Source organism: Haliotis asinina, chromosome 16, assembly GCF_037392515.1.
Source record: "Haliotis asinina isolate JCU_RB_2024 chromosome 16, JCU_Hal_asi_v2, whole genome shotgun sequence".
In the NCBI taxonomy this organism is placed as follows: Eukaryota; Metazoa; Mollusca; class Gastropoda; order Lepetellida; family Haliotidae; genus Haliotis; species Haliotis asinina.
The window spans coordinates 24,183,478-24,199,083 of record NC_090295.1 but is presented as its reverse complement, the minus strand read 5'-3'; positions in this window follow the sequence as shown (position 1 = coordinate 24,199,083).

The following is a 15,606-nucleotide window of genomic DNA, read 5'->3' as shown; positions in this document are numbered from 1 at the left end:
CGCCAGAAGTTAATAAACGTAATGAGTTACATGACGCAACATGATTCTCAATAATTTCTGGGAATACTATACATGTCATTTACATATGCATGTATAAGTGGGCTTATCTGGATATGTGTACGTGCGCATGTGCATGTATATGCACGTGTATATCCATTTGTGTAAGTGTCAGCGCATGTATGCGGGTGTATATGTAAATGTATTCGAGTATGCATATGTTAGTATATGTACAAGCTTGTTGGTGTGTATATTCATGTATATGTATGTAATACTATTCATGTATATGTGGATATGTATGTAATGTATATGTCTATGTGTGTGTATATATGTATGTATGTGTATATGTAAATGTGTGTAGGTATGTAGGTGGGTAGACAGGTAGGTAGGTATATGTCTGTGTATATAAATGCAAGTACAAATCAGCGTGCATGTAGATAAGTGTGTGGGAGTGGATGTCTGTCTGTCCCCCTGTCTGCCTGATGGTCTGTCTTTGTGCCTGTCTGTCTCCCTGTCTGCCTGTCTGCCTTTATGTCTGTGTCTCTATGTGCATGTCCGCGCGTTTATGGGAAATTAGGCATGGGTATATGCACATAAATCTTAAACCTTTACATGTTACAACTTGCATATGATGTATACGTTTGAGTATATGTATATAAGTCTTTTATTTTCTAATAAATGTAATATTTTCATATTACAACCATGATTATCACTTCCTACTATAATGGATGTGTGCACACTTATGAGTTTTTTCCACAAATTCCACGAAAGATCCTTTCTTTCTAACCTGCAGATCATGATCTGTCTTGTTACTCTTTTCTTTTCTTGTCCCCCCAAACAAATGCTGATTTTGAGTCTTCCCTTCATGACAACTGATTTGAGTTCACAAAATATATGTATATTTCCCTGGTTTGTACTCAGAAACCAGAATGTATTTGCATGTTTGCTTGCCAATGATCTAGTCCATAATAAACTTGACGTAGTTCATGTTTCATAGCCAGTCTATACCAGTAACAGCTCTTACTCCCACCATTGCCGCCATTTATTTCACAATTTAATGATTGATAATTCTGCATTTATGAGGTCGATTGCCTGTATTGAGAAATGTCGTCTATTGATCAAAGGTTTGTGGCGGCGGATTTCAATGGCTTCCAACAGTTTCCTTTTTGTGGAGTCCTGGTTTTTGGTTGACATGACTTCGAACTCGTCGAACTTGATGCGATGACTGGGGAATTTTTGTTGATGGTCTGAGAGGGCCGATTTGCTGTCTGCCTTACGTACAGGTAAAACAATAACAAAGTAACAAGTGGAATGAATTAACGAAAGCTGGAAGCCAGTATAAACAAGCACTGATAGGAAGCCGGCAGTTATGATTACAATGATGGAAGCCAATGGTAAAACATTACAGATGATAGGATACGTTTACATAACACAGATAGGGGATAAGGGCGATGTACATGATTGGGGATAAGGATGGAAGCCGATGGTGATACATTACGCATGATTGGATGATGTTTACATAACACATGATTGGGGATTAAGGATGATGTTACATGAGGGTTGATGAACATGATTACATGAGAGTTGATGATGTGCAAATACAAGTTGATAAGTATCTATCTGTGTACATTCTATCTATGTAATTCATTAGTGTTTACACAACAGTGTGCCAGTGTATAGCCAATCTACCCGTGTACATCCGTATCAACTTGTGTTTGTACATCATCAACCCTCAATCAGTGCTTGTTTATACTGGCTTCCAGCTTTCGTTAATTCATTCCACCTGTTACTTTGTCATTGTTTACCTGTACATACATATAGCTATGTACCCCATTCTCATTCACCTGATAAAGGAGTAAGCATTAGCTCCGAAACGTTGTGTTCTCATAATAAAGCAGTTGATATCCATAAAATCTTCATTCTTATATTTAAATACACATTTTTCAAAGACTTTCGATAAGCAAGATGTCAAAGTAACCGGTCTATAATTACAACGGTCGTTAATATTAAATTTCTTATGTATAGGTATGACAAATGATTCTTTCCATGTGTCTGGGAAGACTGATGTTTGAAGTGACTTTGTAAAAGGATGAGTTAATGGTAGAGACATATTAAAGAAGACGATACCAGACGTAAAATACGATTTCCTGCCCCATCTGGTCCTGTCGCTTTATTAATGTTTAATGATGATAACACGTCTTGAACATCCTGTTGAATGAGATGTAAATCAGTCAAATATGCACTGTTATTATTCAGAGTAACGTTTGGAAGATCTTTATTAGGGTCAGCTACTGTTGCCTGCTCAATAAAGTAATTATTCATGACATTTGCTATTGACGCTGGATCATGGTAAACATCATTATTATAATCGCCACCATAGTTTGGTGCTATGGTTGTTATTTATTTCAATATCTAATTTTGCAATATAGCCCTTCTTGGCTTTTCTAACTGTAGAAGTTACCTAGTTTCGAAATGTTCTAAAAGTAGCCCAATCGCCTTCACGAATTTTTAGCTTCGCGATTTTATGTTCTCTATTCCGTTTCCGAATGAGCTTGCGGACATTATTATTCATCCACGGGGTATCTTTACTTCTTATCATAACAGTTTTATATGGTATATGAGAATCACATATATGTGATAGAGTTTTGACGAAGGAATTTGTATTCATATTTATATTCGGTGATAATAGAACGTTTTCCCAGTCAGTAATTTCGATGTGAGAGCAAATATTGTCTTTATTTTTCTGATTGTAGTCATAAACATTTCTCTGATATGTGCTTGTTGATTTCATACATTCCTTTAGTATTACGGATACTGGACAATGGTCACTGCAGAAAGGTTGCAAGACATTAGAATCTTTTACCATATCGAGACGAGAAAGAAATATCAAATCAATGAGGGTTTTACTGTTTTGAGTGATTTTGGACGGTGATTCTGTAACCTGATGTAAACCATGAATCGCCATAAGATTTGTTATTTTCGTGTCTAATTTGTTGAAAATATCTATATTAAAGTATCCGACAATGATTGTACTTAACGCCCTATCTAATGCATCCCCAATCGATTGATCTAACAAATCCCAGTACTACTCGTTTCAATCTGCTCTATAGAATGCACCCAGTAGATACTTTCTGCTTTTGTAACGGAACTCTACCCATAATGCTTCAAGACCAATCTTATCTAGTGTTTCATTTAGCAATGAGTGCGTTCTTAACGTAAATAGCGACCCCATCACCCCTTGTAGGTCTGTCTTTCCTGATAGGACTCTGGAAGTCTGGAAGTCTGGAATCTGAATACAATGAGCTGGAATTCCTCCATGGAGCCAAGTTTATGTCAAACAGATAACGTCATAGTCATTCAATTCTGCATTTATGAGATCGATTGCTTGTATTGAGAAATGTCATCTATTGATCAAAGGTTTGTGGCGGCGGATTTCGATGGCTTCCAACAGTTTCCTTTTTGTGGAGTCCTGGTTATGTAAACATCATCCAATCATACGTAATGTATCACCATCGGCTTCCATCCTTATCCCCAATCATGTACATCGTCCTTATCCACTATCTGTGTTATGTAAACATATCCTATCATCTGTATTTTTTTTCCGTCATTGTTATCACAACGGCCGGCTTTCTATCAGTGCTTGTTTATACTGGCTTCCAGCTTTCGTTAATTCATTCCACTTGTTACTTTGTTATTGCTTTACCTGTACGTAAGGCAGACAGCAAATCGGCCCTCTCAGACCATCAACAAAAATTCCCCAGTCATCGCATCAAGTTCGACGAGTTTGAAGTCCTGTCAACCAAAAACCAGGACTCCACAAAAGGAAACTGTTGGAAGCCATCGAAATCCACAAACCTCAATAGAGACCAAGGATACTACATACCATCGGCCTATGAAGAACTGATCAAACCATAGAAAATCTAAGCATTGTGTCTATTTGTTGTTACTACTCATCCCACTCATTGGCTTCATCACTTGTGCTTATTGTTGTATTAGCTCCCTACTGGCCTCCTCCAATTATGTACCACATGTTTACTCTATCACATGCTGTTGTTAATGTTAATCCGCTGTTTGTCACAACATACCATGTATATAAGCTTCTCACTATTTCGTTGTATTCACATTTAGCTTGAAAACGATGTAAGAATCTATATCGAAACGTTGCTCAAAGTAATAAACAAGAAGTTGTAATCCACAAAGCTGTATGTTTCATTCTATATCGAAACGTCGTGTTCTAGCATTAAAAAAGTTGTCATCCATATACACTTACTCTATTATTACAACAAATGGATTTGTTGTTCAAACTCTTCAATAAAGAAGAGCGAGTACTTTCTTAAAGTTACTGGATCTATTTTTTCGTCTCGTTTGATGTTGGTTTCTTTTTTTCGGAACATAACGTAAAATACAAAAGATTTGGCGACAGTGGAATTTCATTAAAATGTGACTAATACCCTGAGATATTTGGGTAAATGACTGCCTCACAGTAGAATTCATCGTGATATTTTCCACACGATGCATGAAAGGATAACATGCATTATGAATAGTGTAAATTTTGATGCATCAAATGTATACATCGTCCGAGCTGACATGGAACTTTTAAATGAAATATGAAGTTATGCACATCGCAAAATATCTTTTATGTAGTTTTTAATGGAAATGATAATGGTAAATAAACACATCTGTGAAGTTAACAGTGAATTACACAATGTAGCGAGAATGGTTAGGATGGGAGGCAAATCCAGTAACACAGATACTAGCGTGAACCCAGAAGAAAGAATAAATATTATTGTATAGACACGCATTTCATGGATTAATGAATTACTGAGCACGTCATATATGCATGTATACATCATAAAATGTTAATTTAACAAGCGAATATATATATCGCGTTGGGCGAAATGACTTAAAGCGCCAGACTGGAGATCCAGCCAGGTTGAGATGTCGGGATCGAGCCCACCTGTGACAGGGTGTAAAAACCTTGGAGTGAACTTTGTGTGCTGACTCCACCAGTGTTGCCACAACCCTTAGTGTGCAGTACACAACCCTGTGCACTTGAAAAAACCCACGAATCCGTTGGCATATGACCAGATAGTGGCCTCATGAATACGTGCAAACACCAAGTTGCAATAAACTTGGACAAAGCACTGTGACTATGTGTCCCAGTTCACCCTGCTGTCAATTGGGTACCTCGTCAGGATGAGTGAGTGAGTGAGTTTAGTTTTACGCCGCACTCAGCAATATTACAGCTATATGGCGGCGGTCTGTAAATAATCGAGTCTGGACCAGACAATCCAGTGACAACAACATGAGCATCGATCTGCGCAATTGGGAACCGATGACGTGTCAACCAAGTCAGCGAGCCTGACCACCCGATCCCGTTAGTCGCCTCTTACGACTAGCTGAGTCGCCTTTTATGACAAGCATGGGTCGTCAGGATGAGAGAACCACAATTAACTCGAAACACCTAGTGGTATCAAGGGGTTGAGATTGATAATACAATGTGACGTTAAGATCGAAAGAGACAAATATCAGCGCCTTGAGCAAGCACTATTTGCTTGGATATGTGCCAAAAATATCCAATAACATAAATATATAATAGTATGATAAATCACATACAGACTCATTGGATATTAATCGGGTAATAACATGTTCGTTCATGTTGTTCATTTCTCAGTGAGATCCATTCCTAAAACTGCTTGAAAAGGCAACTTTTGAAAGCAGGTGTTTCACTTTGGAACCTATGCGTGTATATTGCTCTCGTTTGATCACTTAGAGACAGTTTCAGGCTGTCTTTGTCAAACATGCCATTTTGCTTATCACATTAACTGTGTACATTTCCCGATTCACTCTATTAAACGCATTGTGGCATTCTTTGTTCTTTGTTAACGTTACATAGAATCATTTTGTTTACATTTTAGTTGGTATAATGTACATTAGGCGACCTACCAGTTTGCTTACCAGACCAAGTAACTACACATACTGATTCATTCCATTAAACTCATTATCGCAGTATTTGTTCTTGGTTAAAAGCAGACACTTTTCGAAGTATGGTATTATCAGTAGTCTGTGCTTTGGTATGCGTAGTCTGAGAGTTTAATGCATTTTTGTAATTTAATTGGCATTATTATCCCGCAGTGTTTTCCGGTCCAGTGGAGATATCAGACCACCTCTCTATTGTGTGGAAGCACTACCATAGTAATACGGCAAAACACCTGACTCGTACGTGGAAGTTATCTGAGAAAGCAACTCATTTATTCAGAGGACGGAATGATGAGACTGTCGTGGCTGACAGTGTATGTGTCCTTTTCGTCTTATGTGTTTTGTGTTGACCGTAGAGCAGGGTCAAATGAAACCCTTCTACGTGAAGCCCTTTTAAATGGATATGACGTCAACGTCAGACCAGTTCGTGACAAAGTGTCGAAAGTATCTGTTCACATTGGGATTGGTCTTGGGTACATTGGGCAACTTGATGAGAAGGCCCAAACCCTGAATATTATCGGATATGTCACCATGGGTTGGAAGGATGATTTCGTTCAGTGGAATAACACAACAGGGCCACCATCAATGAGGATGCCAGCTGGGAAGATATGGACACCCGAAGTTGTTATCGTAAACTCTTTGAGTAACATAGGACCTCTTGGATCCAGCGACTCGAGGCTCGAGATAACTTATACAGGCAATGTGAGCTGGGGAGTCCCCATATCGACATCACTAACATGCAACGTTGACGTCACTTCATTTCCTTTTGACTCTCAAACTTGTCACTTGGCATTTGTCAACTGGGCATCGACACAAAATGGTGTCAAACTAACAAATATGACAAGTCAAATAGATTTTACCTTTTTAAGGAAGAAAGGAAGTAGCGAATGGAAGATTTTAGGTAGTTCGGTAGTCGCAACCATGCTCCCAACTTCTCTTAGTATGACTGAGCAAATGGTATTTGCCTACATTCGTCTAGAAAGAAGGTTTATGTTTCATGTTGCCACGAGCATCCTGCCTGTGGTTTGTCTCTCGGCCCTTAACCTTTTGGTGTTCCGGATGCCAACAGAATGTGGTGAAAAGATGTCACTGTCACTTTCCATCTTACTTTCCTATGGGATCTATGCCACCATGGCCTCCACGACACTCCCATCGAATTCGGAATCCCCGTGTCTCTTCAGTATCTATTTAGCCATACTCATCAGCATCAGCTCTGTCAGCGTCATCGCAACACACGTTGTAGTCGTCCTGCATTACAAAGTTGGGTCATGCGAGTGGAAAATATTTACCCAATGGTCGTCTTGCACTTCAAAGTCAGCCAACATCATTGGAGCTTACTGTAATGAGAAAGACCACCGAGAGCGTGAGAAGTCCCTACTGTGGAAGGACGTTGCAATAATTCTCGACCGAATTTTCTTCTCATTGTTTCTTCTCGTGACATTCCTGGTCACAATGATCTTCTTCATCATGATGTCAAAATATCGTTAATATGATTGGAAGATCACTTAAAAGCGATAGATGGTTATCACCGCTATTTTCAAATTGATAGTAAAATTAGGGGTAACTGTATTTTTGTTTAACAATGGGGACATAAGTACATACACTGAAATGGTGGGAAAGGAAGTTGAAACAATCAACAGTGACGTCATTGTGGGCATTTTGTTATTACTTTGAATCGTTGTGTTCAACATGGAGAACATAGTGATTTACTGGATGCTAACTCCACTTTAAACTGTTTCCACAGCCGCCACTGGTTTAAATTTCAATGACTTCATGCATTGTATTTGTGTGACTGTACATTGTGTTCAGCACTACATTATACCTTCTACAATAAATACTAAGCAACGTTTTCCCTGGGCAGGTATTTACATCTGTAATATCTTATTCCAAAGAAACCATGAGGCCAGCTGGGTTATGTCCCATGTTTATTAAAAGGAAGTGAAAACTGTTTAGTATACGTCAACCAGACGGCACGTGACAATTAAGCTCTTCAATCTATACAACTAGACAGAAAGAATGATGTACGACCAGACGATTTCGTTATTTGGAAATATCGCTGCTAATCCTGGCCTGGTAAGATCTCTCAGCTGTGCAAGAATTTTTGGATTTTCGACAGATTTCTAACAATGGATGTTGTGATGCCCAAGATTGATTTTGGAACATTTTTGGTGTTTTGTACTGTATTTGTAAATGAATCTACTGGTGACATGACGAAGGTAAACGTTGTTGATAAGTAGATATCATGTGCAAGAGATAATATAATAGACAATACAAGTCTAAAATTTAAGGTCTCTGATCTTTGTCGACCTTGGAATGGTGTTACAAATGTACTGGGGATAAACAAGAAGCGTGCTAAAATAAACGTTTCGGACATTCTAGAATTTGTTGACAACTTGAACACTCTTTACTCTCGATTTGATACTGCCGATTTCGATAAGGGTGATACTTGTCCTCTCTATAAAGGTCAAATAACCAAGTGGCAATTGCCCCGGCGGCATTTGTCCAGATGGCTTTTGTCTGTGTACCCTTTGTCCTGCTCCCAATTTATGATTGTCACAACCTTACTTGCGTTAGTCAAAGTATTTTAGTGTTCAGTGTGTACAGCTGTCATGGGAGTCTGTCTCGTCAAAATCGATGTAATGTTTCCAAAATTGTTAACAAGTAAAATGTCTGGATTCAAAATGCAAGATATTGGCATTACCTACAAATAGAAAATTGAAAAGAAAGCCTTTTAACTCTCCAATGACAGTACTCTTTTCCTGCATTTCAACTTCTTTCTTCTTGACGACGATATTCAGAACAACCAGGGATCAAAAGTCTTTCATCTCAACAAGCATAAGTGTTTTAAATGAATTATTGTAATGTGTGTTAATGATTTTTGAATACTTTGTCAGTTGTTTCAAACTGTTATATTGATATACTTTTAGTGTCAGTGTTCCTTAGCTTAACTTTCGTGTCTATCAGTCTAAATGTGAACTATATTATGACTAATCATCATTTATCTTTAATCCTTTTTTTGTGCGTGTTGCCAACTATTTTAGCAATACTTAACATATGTATGAGAGCTTTTTGTCTTTTCATGTTTGGTTTAAACATATTTATTCTTGAAAAACGAGTGGATTGGCAAACAAGCTAGGAGCTTATGTTAATGCCTCTCCAACGCACTTTACAAAAGTAAATAAACCAAAGTTCTAATACAGGATAGTCACATGACAAACCACAAGGTAAATGCACATGAAACTAGTTAATGGTCAATGTTACAAAAGCAGCCAATATATTTCTTAGAGCTAATAATTATCAAACATATTTTAGTATCAAATCAACAAGAAGCAGTGACGAAGAGGTAGACAGATTGATGGCTAGATTAATTCTGCATATTTCTTAGTACAGTGTAACTAGGACAGATAAATAGATAGTGTTGGGTACCTTCACGATGAGCGCCAGAGGAACAGGAAGGATCGTTTGAAAGATGTCTTTCAAATTGATGATAGTTCAAATCACTACAGCCTAAACGAATCCTGCAGTGAATAATTTGACAAAATCGACTTCCATAATTCAGATCAAATCCAAATGTATATCCAGGCTTTGGGGTTATTTTTTCAATAAATGTTTTTGGGGGATTGTATCCTTTTAACGTCATTTGGTAAACCATTCCAAAGATCTACGGTACTTGGTAAAAAGGATCTTGAATAAAGAATTGTTTTTACGCGAATGTTTTGTAAGTTTGGTGAATCTCTTAAGTTGTAGGAATTACTGGCCGAACCGCTGTCTGGGACAAGAGTACATAAGTAGTCTGGTGCTTTGTCGTTTATCATTTTATGGAAGAGGTTCAGTTTTTGTATACGTCTTCTCTCAAAAAGAGGAATAAAGTTAGTTTCTGCATATAGTTTGTTATGGCTCTTGTTGCCCCTCAAAATGTCCTTAATGCATTCAACTGTATTTTTTTCCAAAGTGGTATTCTGAGCAGACGCGCAGTTGTCCCAAACGTGACTGTAATAATGAAATAACGGCAGAATGAAAGACTGGTACATATTCTGAAGTGACCTATGTGATAAACGATATTTCAAACTTCTCAAGCAGTTTATCTAGAAACAATACTGTTAATTTGAGCAGCCCAATTAGCAACCTTTTGAAATATAAGACCTAAGTGATTATGTTCATCAACTTCATTTATAGGAATCCCTTGCATAACTAATGGGGGCTTGGGGCTGGCAATCCGTTTTCTGCTAAATTGAATTGTTTCCGTTTTTCGGGGTTGAATTTCACTTGCCATTTATTCGTCCATATTGATATTCTTTGTAATTCGTCATTAAGACTGTTTGCTGTTAAAACAATATCCTCTATCATTGCATACAAAGATGTGCCATCAGCAAAAAGACGTATGTTACAAACAATATTATCCACAAGGTCATTAATATATGTCAAGAATAATAGAGGCCATAAAACTGAACCCCGAGGAACTCCTGCCAACACGTGAATATATTTAGAGTTACATCCGTTTATGAGTGCCTTCTGGACTCTGTTACTTAGATAACTAGTTAGCCATTCTATCAATTTACCACTAATTCCAAATGTCTGTAATTTATTTAAAAGCCCCCTAAGCCATACTTTGTCAAATGCTTTACTTATATCACAGAACACTGCTCTTACTTCTTTACCTTTATCCATAGCACTTGCAGTAAAATTGAACAAATCCATTAACTGATAAGCTGTAGAATCACCAGGAATAAATCCGGATTGCATTGTACTAATGACATTATTATCTCTTAAATAACTGAACAAGTATTTATGAACACACTTTTCGAAACCTTTAGATACGGTACTGAAAAGGGCGACAGGTCTAAAGTTGCCACATTCATTTACTGAATTTACCTTCTTGTGTAAAGGAATTACTGATACCTTTTCCTTATCCTAGGAAAAACTGCTGCGTGAAGCTATTTGTTAAAAATCTCACACAGGGGAAATGGTAATTTAATAGCACTTAGCATCAGAAAGGTATTTCCAGTTCCGTCAGGGCCAGTAGCTTTGCTGGTGTTTAGAGAAAGCAATATGTCTTGGACATCGCTCTGTGATAGCTCAGAACAATCTAATCTACTATGTGTTATCATAACTGGGAGAGGAAGGGAGCGATCCGGATCTGGATCAGTAGATTTACAAAAAATTATTTAAAATGTTTGCAATTGATTCTGGATGGTCGTATATTACATTTTCATGTGATGTAGGTGGAAATGATATACATGTTTCCTTTCATCTACGATAAGGTTTTATCAGACGCCACCATGTCTTACTATCACAAATGTCATTGATAATATTGTCTAATTTCTGAAAATACATAATTTCTTTTGATTTCCTTACAGCTGATACTACTTTATTTCTTAAATTCCTAAACAATTCCCAGTCAGTGGAAGAATTTCTTCGTTTGGCAATCTTATGTTTGCGATTACGTTTACGAATTAGTTTTCGTATTTCAGCTGTCATCCATGGTTTATCTCTGTTTCTAACTGTCACAGTTTTATCTGGAATAAATCTATCGCAAGTATGTAATAACAAATCTGTAAACTTGTTCACTAAAGAATCGATGTCGGTTATATCCAACATTTCTTGCTAATTAATCTGATCAAAATAAGAGAATAATCACCCAAGTCTAATAATGAATAATTGTTTTTCTTTCTCTTGAAACATGCGGTTTGTGGTTTGCAGCTTTTCAAACTAACGAAGACAATGGTCACTACACATAGGGTCAGTCACACCAGAAGAACATACATGATAGTTTGAGACAAAGATTAGATCAATTAATGTTCTTGAGTGTTCCGTGATCCTAGTAGGTTCAGATATAATTTGTCTAAGGCCTTAAGTTGCTTGTAAATACTCTGTACGTTGTTAATGACAAGTGAGATAGTCAGTATTAAAATCTCCTACAACAATCATGTGGAAGTCCAAGTCTGCTGCATTACCCATCAACATGTCAATTAAATCCCAATATGCATTGCTCTTATCAGAACGATAGAAAGTGCCAACTAGACGGTTCTTATTTTTACTTGAAAGTTTCGCCCAGGGTGCCTCTAGCTCCACTGCAGATAGAATGATATGTTTACAAAGAAGGTGTTTACTGGCGTAAATAGCAACCCCACCTCCCCTTGTGGATCTATCCTCTCTAAGTGGTTTGTGAAAACCTGGCATTAAAATATCATCATTAGAAATACCTGAGTGCAACCAGGTTTCTATAATACAAATTACATCACAGCCTTTGAATTCTATTCCTATAATATCAACTTTTTCTCTTAGACTGCGTGCATTTAAATGGACTACGTTCAAGTTTGACTGATTGAACAGCGTAGGTTCCGGATTTGGGTGAACATCCTCACAACAAATCAAAAGCATGATGGAGAGCCGAATGTGATTACCTTTGGTTGTCAAATAAAAAGAACACGTGGCATGTAGAATGTCCTATTCGTAAGAGATTATTTTTTATAGTAAGAAAAGAACATAAGAATAAAACACAAAAAACGAATCCCGACATTTTGGGGGGATGGGACAAAGACACGTCCGACTTGACCATAGATGGATCAAACAAGAACAGCATATATCAACTGGAAACTAATCAGTCTAAGTTAACTTATCCTCAGTACTTTTCGTTACACTCCACTACTGAGTCTAACAAAACCTCATGGGAGGTTGCGTCAGGTAACCTTTGAGATTGACCAATCAGAACGCAGCTTACCAAATCGCGAATGTGAACATTCTCACATACCTTTTGAACTTTTTATATCGAAAAGGTTCGTACCCGAACGATTCCGAATGCTATCTAGCGTACGCTTGCTTCCGGCTGGTGCACACGGCATACGTACAACAATGACAACGGTGAGTAAACAGTCGCGAAAAATAGTGTTTTTGGCAATATTCAAGGATGTTATCTTGCGGAAATATTAGCTAATGGTAACCGTGTCAACAGAAACCCCAAAGCGTATATACTGCAGGTCAAATAATTGTGTTATATTTTTGTTTGTGGAGAGATCTGTGTCGGTGACCTGAATATTTTGAAAGTCCCTCCGATCCCTGAATAGTAGCCGTTGTCTGACTGGTTAAATCTGTTTAACCGTCTCACGTTTGATTGGACAGTCATTGGTCGCTCAAAGGTTACCTGACGCGACCTTCTACTAGGTTTTGTTAGACTCAGTGGTGGAGTGTAACGAAATACACTGAGACTAAGTTTACCGAGACTGGGAAACTAATGCGATACAAAGAGAGCAAGCGTCGTGCTCTCATTGGTTTACAGAGAATGTGAATTAGAAATAACTTGACATGAAGAGCCCGCAGACCTGCCTCTTCGTATACACTGCAGGTGCTCATTTGAGCTAGATGACCATTTCGAGTTGGTTGAACAGACGAGAAGGTGACCAAAAAAAAAAAAAAAAACCACGAAAGTCAAGCACATCTCTGCTAAACACGTGAATCAGAACTGTCACAATATTTGTGATAATATATGTTGAGGAACATTTTCACATTTTTCAAAATACGGAAAATCAGAAGCAATATCCATTTCGTGTCTACAGTGCGGTTGAACTAGATTTGACACGTCTCCCGCTGGACCAGCTTGTTCTGTCCACCGATTGGTTAGCGTCGTACGTGAATTAACATGCAGGCTATAAGGTCACCAATCGCTGTGGGTCACATGATCCGTGTTTGTTCATTCAGCCAATGAATGTCTACTTATGTTTACAAAACATAAGACACGTGCTGGCAAAATTCCACCTGGACAGAAGATGTTACGTTGTACGATGTAACAACTCACATGCTGTTTTCCTCCTCACTATCCACATCGGTAAACTCCACTGATCCTTGAGAGCCCTGCGATAGTTTCAGGTGTATTTTGAGCCTCAATGAATGTATCAGTTTGTCAAACTAATGCCTTTTGATTATGAGCGATACCTGGCCATCCAGTCTCTTCACGAACATTATCCCGTCTCTCACCATGCAAGCTATTTTAGCAATACCTAACATATGTATGGGGGCTTTCTGTCTTTTCATGTGTGTGTATCTTTTGTTGTATTGTATGTGTTTCAACGTTAACCTTGTACACCACATTTTCTTCGGGATAATAAAACATTATCTTGTTCATATTATGTCATAATATGATGCCAATTGACACCTATCATATTTCAAAATATATTGACATGAAGACATTTTCTCACTGCTTTAGCTTAAAACCCCAGAAGGTAGCTATGTATTTGCATTTGGAACTTCAGTTTACAGCAAATGTGTATGCAGCGATGAAGTAAATTCGGTATCCTCAAAACAGCATGCAATACAACAGTTACAGCACGCATTGTCATTCAGGACAGCAATAATAGCAAAGATTTCGAAAAAGGTTTGCTCTGGATTAACATCCCTTACTTGTATTTTCTAGAATACTAGACAGTGTATCATTTTAGTGGCTTAAATTTACAGCATAAGTTGTCTTCGCTCCCGGAGAGACCTCTCGTTTTTACATTCCAAGATGTGGAAGCACTTTAATATATTCATATATGTTCCTCTGATGGTATCACTATACAATGAAATGGGTGTTTTATCTCTCCATGTAGCCTCTTGTTAATGATACAGACTATGTGATTTGATGGTCTAAGCTATTCAGTCATTGGACCTTCGGCAATATTTGCAAGGTATGTCCAAGTATGTATGTCTATCTCAGTTTTCAGCACGTGTAAATATAGTCTGGATTAAAATGGGTTGAAATGACTATGGATCTTATTGATCTATACCTCACTGAGATCCATTCCAGAAATTGCATGACCAGGCAACCTTTGAAGCTGGTGTTTGACTTTGGAACCTATGTGTGTATATTGCTCTCGTTTGATCAGTTACTTCCTGTTTTCCGCAAATCGGTGAGAGTTTCAGGCTGTCTTTGTCAAACATGCCATTTTGCCTATCACATCAACTGTGTACATTTGCTGATTCACTCTTTTAAACGCAGTGACGCGTTGTTTGTTCTTTGGTAAAGTATCCATAAAATCAACACATTGAGGTATGTCGATGTATGTGCTTTGTCATTAGTAATCTGAGAGCTTAATGCACTTTGTAAGTTGATTAGCACAACTGCCATACAGTGGTTTAAGACTCATTTGGAGATATCAGCTCATCTCTGTTGTTTCTGCAAGCCTTGGCAAGGTAATATGGCGAGACTCTTGCCTCATATATGGAAGTTTTAGAATAAGCAACACGTGTGCTCAGACCACAGGGTGATGACTGTAGAACTGGGTCTCACAAGACCCTTGTAAGTGAAACCCTTCTAAATGGATATGTCGTCAACTATAGACCAGTTCGTGGCAGCCTGTCGAAAACGACTGTTTACATTTTAGTTGGTCTAATGCACATTACTGTGTACATTTTCCGATTCACTCTTTTAAACGCATTGTTTGTTTTTCGTTAAGGTTACATAAAATCATTTTGTTTCCATTGTAGTTGGTATTATGCACATTAGGCGACCTACCAGTTTGCTTACCAGACCAAGTAACTACACATACTGATTCATTCCTTTAAACTCATTATCGCAGTATTTGTTTTTGGTTAAAAGCAGACAGTTTTAGAAGTATGGTATTATCAGTAGTCTGTGCTTTGGTATCCGTAGTCTGA